Raw genomic sequence first — 9,555 nt, forward strand, 5'->3', positions numbered from 1 at the left:
GCACGGGACGTGCCGCTTCCGGCGGTGTTCGAGCAGCCAGAACGGTCCACGCTCCTTGTGAATCAGGAGGGCCCCCGAGCCACACCGGGGTCCGTCCCCCACTTCTCCCCCCAGAGACTGGCAACCAGCTGACTGCGTGGGCCTCACCAGGTAACTTTTGGGGGTGCTGGGAGCTGTTCAGACGGCAGCAGCTCAGGATGGCCCCTAAAGGAGGCATCTTCTGGCCCCCAAGAGGACTGGCTTGAGCAACAGGGACCCCCCCGGGCAATTTTCCTCCCCAAGGCCAGAGGTGGTTTTGCTTCTGTGGCCGCAGGCCCCTTGGGGGTGGCGCTAGCACCTCCCCCGGCCCCGCCCTGCAATAGCGTTTCCAGTCTCTTGGCCTTTTCTTCCGCCTTCTCCGCTTGACGGAACTTAAGGCTACGTACGAGATTGTCAGGGCAACTGGAAAACAGCTGGAGGGACGGGGAGTGGGCAAGGTGCTTATGTGCTCCGGAAAACTGGCATGGGGGCGGCGACCCAAGGCAGGTCCAGGTACCTCAGGCCAAGGGAGTCTCCCCAGTTGAATAATCAATATAGGGCACAGGAAACACAGCGCCTGCTTTAAACAGAAAGGACCGTCTGGTTTTTAGCCTTGCCGGGAGGCTGGGGTAGTTCAGATACTGGACTGAGACTTAGAGATCTGCATTCAGGTCTTGTGTCTGTCGCTCCCTGGGGGACTTGGGCACGTCCCTTAATCTCTGCGTTCTTCGGATCTTCATGTGTGCAATGGAGAGAAAAATACCCCAGCCTGTCCGTCTTTGCCTCAGCTTTGGTCAGGCCCTTGGTCCGCCTGTGATATCTGGGTGCAGGTCTGGGGCTGAGCCTACCTGTGGGGCTTGTAGGAGAGTTAAGACTCAGCTGTGGCATTCAGATGCAGATCCAGATTCGAACCTTTCCAGGGCTGCTGCGGTCCAGGTTTGGGGGGTGGGCCCGTGTGGAAACACCCTGCACGTCATGCCTTTAGCGGCAATGTGTCCGATAGACTCCGTTACGTGAGATCCTGCATGGAGATGGAGTCAGCAGAAATGTACGCCGCTCTTTAAAAAGCGAATGCGTCCGACGCGTGGGCCGGAGTGGTGTGTTCTCCGCAACCACACCGCGTGGCTGGAGATCCAGGCAGAAACGAGGCCCTGCTGTGGTAGCGATGGGTCCTTCCATACCTTGCAAGCAGTGAGCAGACTATTGCTCGCTTTTGCTGGATCCGGCACTTTAAATCCACGTAACCGATCCTGCCACGATCAATTAAGGCATAATGAAAATGGGGTTCGGGTGCTTGATCGCAGTCCCTGAGCGCCTCCAGTCTAGGGAAGGAGTCCCCCGAGCCAGAGGCTGGAAACAGACACCAGATGTGCCGAGGCTGCTCTACGGTTTGTTTTCACCCGCAAGGGAGCTAATTGCTGGGCTGGGTCCCGGTCTGCATTCTGGCGGAGGTCAGACCGAGGAACCCGTGAGGCCAGGGCCGAGGTGCTGCAAGGAGGCGGCCCCGCGCACGCTCCAGGGGGGGCGAGTACAGCCCCACGTGCGCGCCCGCCCGGGAACAAGAACAGCCGCAGGGCTTGCCCGTGTCACGTCAGGTTTTTCCACTAGCACCCGGCACGCCCTGTGTTTGAGCACCTGTCGGCCTACCACAGCAGCATCGGCCCCCCGTGGCCTGTAAATCCAGCCTCCCTCGGGGATGTGGGGGTGGGGCGGCTGCCAACCCTTCTCCTGGGCCTCGGGGACCTCTCCATCCCAGCCAGTCAGCATGGCCCCACATCGCAACGGGGAGGAGGGGGGCGCCGTTCTGCCCAGCCCGCGTGCCAATGGGTGACAAAAGGGGAGTGGGACTGTACAGGCTGGGGGGGGATGGGTAGCGCTTGTGGGGGTGGGGTAAGACAGCCCCAGGCCTGGGGACTGGGAAGGGACAAATGAGCAACTCCGGCTGGACGGCGCCGTGGGCAGGTTGCAGCAGGGGCTGAAAAGGCCAGGCTGGCTCAGTTACCTGTGGGGGATGCTCTGACCCACAGGTGCTGTCAGGGATACATGGCCGGTGGGCTCCGGCGGGTGTCTGTCTCGCACCGTGCAAAGCAACAAACCAGCCCCTGGCTGGGGGACCAGTGGGCACCAGCACGAGGGGTGGAGCCTGAAAGGGGAAACTGAGGCGACGATCCTGGTCCTATTGTGCCCAGCCGCCGGGGGTGGGGGAGCTGGGAGACAAGAGGCAATGGCGACACAGCGAGTGTCCAGTCTCGGGGTCCCAGTCCCTGCGCCCAGGACGAAATGCCCGGCTGCTCTCCAAAGCCCCTTCTAGCCTGGCACTTGGTTCCCCAAGGAACGCAGGGAGCAGGCAGCGGCGGGGTTGGGGAAAGGGAGTCCCCTCCTGGAGGCTGCAGCATGCGCCCCGGGGAGCAGTGTGGCGCCAAGCGGGAGCGGGGGAGTGCTGAGGTGCCTGATAGCCACACCCGGACCTGTGCTGGGAGTTCTGTGGCCAGCCTGGGGCTGGGGCCCTGGATGGACGTGGACAGTAGAAAAACCCACAAGGGTTTAATGGGGGCTGGGTGAAGGCCGAGATGCTGAGGGCCAAGTCTAGGGTCCTGGCTCCCCTGCAGAAATCCGTTGCTGTACTGCGTTGGGAAAAGCAGGTGTCGTTGGCACGGAGACGGAGTCTGCAGCCGCCCTGCGCCGGCAGCCACGGGGACTGTGCCTCGCCACGGCCACTCCAAAGTGTGTGCATGGGGGGGCACCTCTTTTTGGAGTGCGCCGCCAGTCCTGCATTGCCCTGATCACGCCCCACGCAGAGAGCCAGCATGAAGCGCAGACAGCCTTTCCTCTGCGGGGGGATGGAACTGGGGAAAGGGGGCAGGTTTCCGGAGGGACCTACAGTGGCGGGTACCAGAGGCTCACGCCTCTCCGCTGAGCTCTGCTGTGATTGGTCAAACAGACCCTCAGCGTTTGCCCCGGCCTCTCCCCTCGTTGTGTCGAGATCTATCTCCTACAACCCTGTTCTTGGGCGTGCTGGATAGCACATCTGGTCGGGACCCTGTGTGTTCATGTAGCCCCAAGAAGCCATCTGGGGATGCATTTACACAGCGCCCTAAACTCGAAATAAGAGACGCAATTTGCGCTGCACAAAGTATGTTTCTTCTTTCGAATCTATTTCAGAATGGCTTATTCTGAAATTTGGCGAGTCTGCATGGCACCAAATTTCGAAATAACACGCTGTTCTGAGCCATCCCTCAACCCTCGTGCAACGAGCTTTACCGGGATGGCGAAATAGCACGCCTGTTATTTTGAAAAATATTTCGAAATAACAGGCGGCCTGTGTAGATGCGGGGTAGCTATTTCAGGATACTGGAGCCATGCGGAGGGACAGCAGAGGGTCTGGAACAACAGCAGGCTGCTCATGTGCTCCACGAAATAAAATCCACAGACCAGACAGCCTGGCAGCCTGGCTTCCTGCTTTGAAAATCAACCCTAGCTGCACTCCGCCTGTGTAGTACCTCCGCAGGCCCGTTGTGCTTCATTAGCAAGGAGTCTAGTTGGAGGAGCAAGGCCCAGGTGTCCAACATGGTCACAAGCAGATTCTGCTGGTATCGAATCTATAGTGTAATTATACTAGCTCATAACAAATGCAAATAGTGACATGTCAATATCTGGACAGTTTGTGCTATACAGCCCGTCCTCACTATAAGTCCAAGATACACTCCAAAAACCTTGGACTTATAGTGAAAAACTTAAAGGGAGGGACCTTTTTTCCCACAACTGACTTCCATTTGTGCAAATTGGTTTGTTTTTTGCGTGGCTTAAGAGCAGGGAATGGGAGGACGTATAGCACATCAGTTCCTACCAGCGTCAACAACTTTAGTGCAGAACAGATAAACACCGGGGCGACTTATAGTAAGGATGCCCTGTAATCTATATATAAACAGCAGAGAGCAACTTACATGGGTGAAAAAACATACTGATCTATCACAAACCTAATCAAACAGTCAGGGTACGTCTATACAACAACAATGTTTTGAAATAACGTAGTCCACATTTACACAGCAGGCAGTTATTTCGAAATAATGTCGAAATACTGTCGAGCTGGAGGACTTCTTACTCCGACTCCTGGAACCTTCATTGTAAGAGGAGTGAGGGAAGACGGAGGAAGAGCGCTCCAGCTTGAAAGAAGTGTTGTGTAAATGCCCCCTATTTCAAAATAAGCTAGGGTAGGTCTACGCTTGCACCCTATTTCGAAATAGGGATGCAAATGCAGCAATTCGAAATTGCAAATGAAGCTGGGATTTAACTATCCCACGCTTCATTTGCATAATCACGTTATGGCGCTATTTCGAGTTGGCACTATTTTGAATGAACAGACGCTGTGTAGACGTGGTATTTCGAGAGAAAACCCTTCTCTCGAAATAACCCTTATTCCTCGTACAATGAGGTTTTACAGTTATTTCGGAAGAAGGGTTTTCTCTCAAAATAACCGCCTCTACACAGCGTCTGTTAATTCGAAATAGCGCTAACTCGAAATAGCGCCATAACACGATAATGCAAATGAAGCATGGGCTATTTAAATCCCAGCTTCATTTGCAATTTCAAATTGCTGCATTTGCATCCCTATTTCAAAATAGGGTGCTAGTGTAGACATACCCCTACACAATTGATGTAGCTCAATTTGCATAGTTTATTTCGAGGGAAGCCCTGCTATGTAGACGCCCCCTCAGTGTTAAATCTCGCAAGCTGCTGTGCGGACCTGTCAGAAAACTGGCTGGAAACTGAGAGGGGTGGGGGCTCTGTAGAAATCTTGTTGTTAAAAGATCAACCTGCCTCCCCCCCTCCCGAAAAAAATCTTTAAAAATTTAAAATTGCTTTTTGGAAAACCTATTTATTCATTTATTGCAGAGGAGGAAATCAAATTCTTGATTTTTTTTTGTTTGGATTCAGTTGCCTAAAGCTTGTCCAAAACCAGATGAAATTCCAGCCAAAATTTTTAAAAAATTAGATTAAATGTTTTAGGTTTTTTAAAATGTAATTTTGTTGAAGAAAGCAGTTTCTGCAACTAATAATAATACTGTAGTTGAAAAAGCTGGCGTGCTAAAGAGAGCTATTTGGAGAGAAAACGAGGGACATGCTTCTTAGGGGCTGAAATTAAAGATGAGTGTGAACCAGCTCCGAGGATTCAGACTCCTTCCTGATCCCAGCTAGTGAGCAGTCGATACCCTGAAGCATGCGGGTTGTCTGAACTGTATAGAAAACGCCAAACCAAACTGTTTGGACTTGTCTGCATTTTTGGTTCATCCCTTTCTCCCCTGGCAAAGCCATTCTCCAAACGCCACCTGAATTCTCACGCATGCAAGTAGTTTTGGTGCCTGGGAAAAATGCAGAGGGGGAAAAAAATCACCCAGCTCTAGTGTGGACACACTGCAACAGGATGCATCTATCAGGCGCACCACGGTGCTGGTGAGTCCAGTCTCACACCCTATTCAGTATCCAAGCCTAGAAAGAGAGAGAAATTTGGGGGTGTGCTTCATTCCTCTCCATTTATTGTCCTCTCCCTTCAAGCACTGCCTGTGAACGTACAGTTCTGAGTCCCTTGGCGGGATCTTTACACATGGCCATGCTATAATGCCCCAGGTTGGGAAGCTATCTATTGCAACAAGCGGCTGCCGTTCCTTTCTGAGGCTCTAGCCACCGTGCGGTGTAGACAGTATGCCAAGACCTTGGATCACACAGACAATTTGGAGAAATCCATTCCTCTCCAGCACAGATTTCGCTACAGGCAGAGTTGCAGCAGCTAAATACAAGAGCCCTGGTTTGTTTTCAGGGTGGGGCTGGGAGGTGGATTTAGTGGGACAAAGGCAGCGGAGGACTGTGATTGCAAAATACAGCCCAGCTCCCTTGCATTGGCAACGGGGTGTTTGTGTTAATTTCGGGGGCAGAGAGGGACCAGGAATCTACGTGTTAACGTGACCCGGTTGCTGTCGGCATGAAACACTCTTACACGAGCCTCGGGGTGTGGGATACAGGCAGCTTAACCCACAAACACACCTTGGAAGTACCTTTGAAAGCTTTTGTTAAGGATACCAAACTCCCAAGAAGGAACATTGTTAAAATTAAGGCCTGAGCACGCTCCACCGGTGGCACCTCTCTAGTCCGGCATCCCTGGTCCAGCAACATCCGTGGTCCGGCGTGATGTTAGTTAGCCGGGTGTCCACTTACCATGGATGTGGCCATGTTTCCTGCGGTCCCATAACGTTTGTTTACAGCCACCACGGCTGGCGCTCAGGGCTCTGGGCTGTTCTTAGCTCTAATCGATCCCTACACGACTTCTAAGAGCCCAGGACGCAGTGGCCATATTGGTGATGCTGCCAGACAGTATTGACCTCTAGCAAATTCTCTGGTTCGACGCCGGCTAGGTCCCAAGGGTGCCGGACTAGGGAGGTTTGACCTATAGTTCACCCCAACCTACCTCCCATGGGCACCAGGAAGGGCATCTGAAGAAAGGGGCAGTAAAGGGGCTAAGGATAATTGATCTGCCTCTCAGAGCGACCGTTACTGGTTGCAAAGTCCTCCCAGAGCTGTGGGTGCTGGCAAAGGGCCAAGTGCCATTTAGTAACTAATTTATCTATTAATTAACTAGAGATCAAAATAGGTTTTTTTCTTCCCCTTGGAGGCTGGTGCCTAGCCGGAAAGCCCAGGGTGCTGAAATCCTTGCTGTTCAATGGGTCAGGGGCTAATGGCTTCACAGAGCAGGCTCACGCAGTGTCCCGCTGGTGTTACACGTGTCCATGGATGTGCAACGCACTCTTTACACGCAGCAGGAGGAGGGTGAGGAAGTTGGTTGGGGTGAATCTGGCTCCAGTAGCAGAGCAGCGGGGGAGGGAAAGATGCCACACACACACACACACCTGAAAGCTTTCAGGACTCTCGCATGATGAACACAGCTCTAGCAAGCTGTTCCTGTATGTGCCTCTGCTCGCCCATTGCCTTGGTGAGTCGCACGGTGCACACAGAATGATCGCTGGGAAAACACAATTCCACCAACAAGTGACTCAGCCTGTTTGCAAAGATTAAAGCTGGGAGTAAATAAATGGGTGTTGGAAGAATGATGCAGTGTGTGAAGAGTCACATAGCCACCGAAGCAATCGCATGCGGCTACACGACAACAAATGCACAAGTGTGTGCGCGTGCACACGCTCATGCAAGTACACACGCTCGTGCATAGACATTCTCTCAGACACATCCAGATACCGGCATGCACGTACGGCCACACACTCGCCCAACGGCACTCATGCACACACCCACAGACACACACACACACGGGCAGGTGTGCACGTAAAACCACACACATGCACCAGCACACGCATTCATTCCCACGTGCGCGTTCAAAAATAGACCTGGAGCGGGGCCAGGCAGCTACTGAGAACAAGGAAATAACGATGTTTTGCAAGCCTTGGCTGCCGCTCCAGTGTGGTTTGCGTGCATGGCGTGTCCTCCGCAGCCAGAGTCGGCCTGACACAAGAACTCAGGTCAGGACTCATGAAAAGCAAAGAGAATCAGAAAGGAGGTAACTAGGGATGGGCCTGAAAAGAAGCATTTCGGGCAGAATCATGAATCCTTTGGTGGCACCTGCAGAAAAGGTGCAGCTCTGCGTCCTCTGCCACGGGGCGGTGGCTCTATAGCCCTCATCCTGCTCTTCCTGGGGAACGTCGCTGCACAGTGGTGGTACTAATGTGCAAGAGACGAATGACATGGGCTGCCCTGCATTCAACCTGTCTGTGCAGCCGCCAAGTCCTGAGGCCGTACCGCCCCCGGCGCCGGCTGGGCTAGGCCACTGCTTGCTTCATACTCTGAATTCCCCAGCCAGGACTCGGGGGAACAGCGTGTCCAGCCGGCGCGCGTGAGTTTCCGAGAACCCAGACTGCTGTTGTCGTCGCCCGCTGCGCTTCACCCTAGCACTAACAGTCTGAGGTCACCGTGGCTGGAAGGAGGCATCTACCCGTACACACCCTGCTCCCCAGGGAAATGGCACTGGGAACCAAGTTTACCCCTGGCGTAACTCCCTTCTAAGTCTCTGATTCTTGGCTGGTGCAAATCAGCGGAGGAGTCAGGCTAGAGTTGGCTGTGTGCAGCCGCGGGGTTTGGTTAACCACTGACAGGCTTTGAGCGGAAAACTCAGCGCAACCACGGGGAAGGTGCCACGCTAAGGAAAAACCCAGGAGGAGGGCAGTGGATGGGGCTTGCACCTGATGCCTGAAGCAGGCTCGACAGTGGTTTGTTGCCTGTGTGTGTTTTTGGCTGCTTAGCAATCTAGGGAACATCCAGTCTCCTCTCCTCTCTGGAGTGGGAGTTTTTTTCAGCCCTCCGTGTGTGTGTTGGAATCTGTCAGGGAGGAATGTTTTCTCCCAAGTGTTTGGCGTGAACAAAGAGAATTTGAAGCCGATGCCAGAAATCGCTTTTTGGCTCACTTCCCATGCCTCGGTAGTGTGATGTCCTAATCCAATCAGAGCAGGGGCAAAGCTCCGCATTTCCCTGTTGTATAAACAAAAGGAAACTGGCAACCCTCCTTCTCCATCGTAGCGAGACAAAGAACGACCAGGCAGCGACTCGTATTGTCCCCTCTGAAGGTCACTGGAACTGGTGGCGTGTTAGGCCCTGGGGGTCCAAGGTATTTAGGAACCCACAGGAGTTGAAGGTGTCTGAATTCCCAAATCACGTCTGCTTCTAGACTGGTAGGGGAGTTAAACAGGTTGACACAGGCAGGCCCGCCCAAGCCTCCGGCACTTGCAGGCTGTTCCGAAAGGTGTTGATGTTTGATAACATCATGGCTTCAGTGACATGGTGACAGCCTGGGCTAAGAATAGCAGCTGTCCTTAGCTAACAGGGGCAGGGCTTGAAGAGTGATTGATGGAGCCGGTCCAGACAGACTTTTTCCCCGTGAAAAGGTCAGAGGGAAGGCAAATGGTTTGTGGATGTCCATGGTTTTGTTTTAAAACTCTTCCGCTTTCGGCAATTGTAGCTTCCGCCGTCCTGGGGTTTGTGTATTAAAAAAAAAGCAAAATGAAGTTTTCAACACAAACTCCCCCCCACACCCCAAAATGGCCGTTCTGTCCAACAGCCGTGGGAAAGTATCAGCTGTGTCTAGCGCCTTAGGGCTGCCTTCAGCTTTAGATCCCAACCCAAGATGGCCAGGCCAGAACCCGCAGCTGCCTAGCAGGTACCAATTTGCAACCCCCCTTTGACTCCACTTCTGCAGGCTCATGTCTAAGTGAGCTCAGCCGGCCAATAAATCAAAGCAGCAACCCAGCCCCAAAGCACCTGCCTTCGAACCCCCCCGAACCCGGGGCTAGCCAATGGCACAACATAACACGCGTGGGTAGCTGGACGAGCGTGGGTGACTCATTAGACGCAGGGCGCCAGGTGAGCGAGGAGGCCAGCAGCTGTACCACGTCTCTGCCGCGTTAATCCCCCTCTCTGTGGATCGGGGAGCGGCTATGGACCGAGGGGGGAGGAAAGGGCCTCTTCGTGGAATTGCTCTGGTCGAAT

Source organism: Pelodiscus sinensis, chromosome 13, assembly GCF_052426305.1.
Source record: "Pelodiscus sinensis isolate ZL-2025 chromosome 13, ASM5242630v1, whole genome shotgun sequence".
NCBI classification, from domain to species: Eukaryota; Metazoa; Chordata; order Testudines; family Trionychidae; genus Pelodiscus; species Pelodiscus sinensis.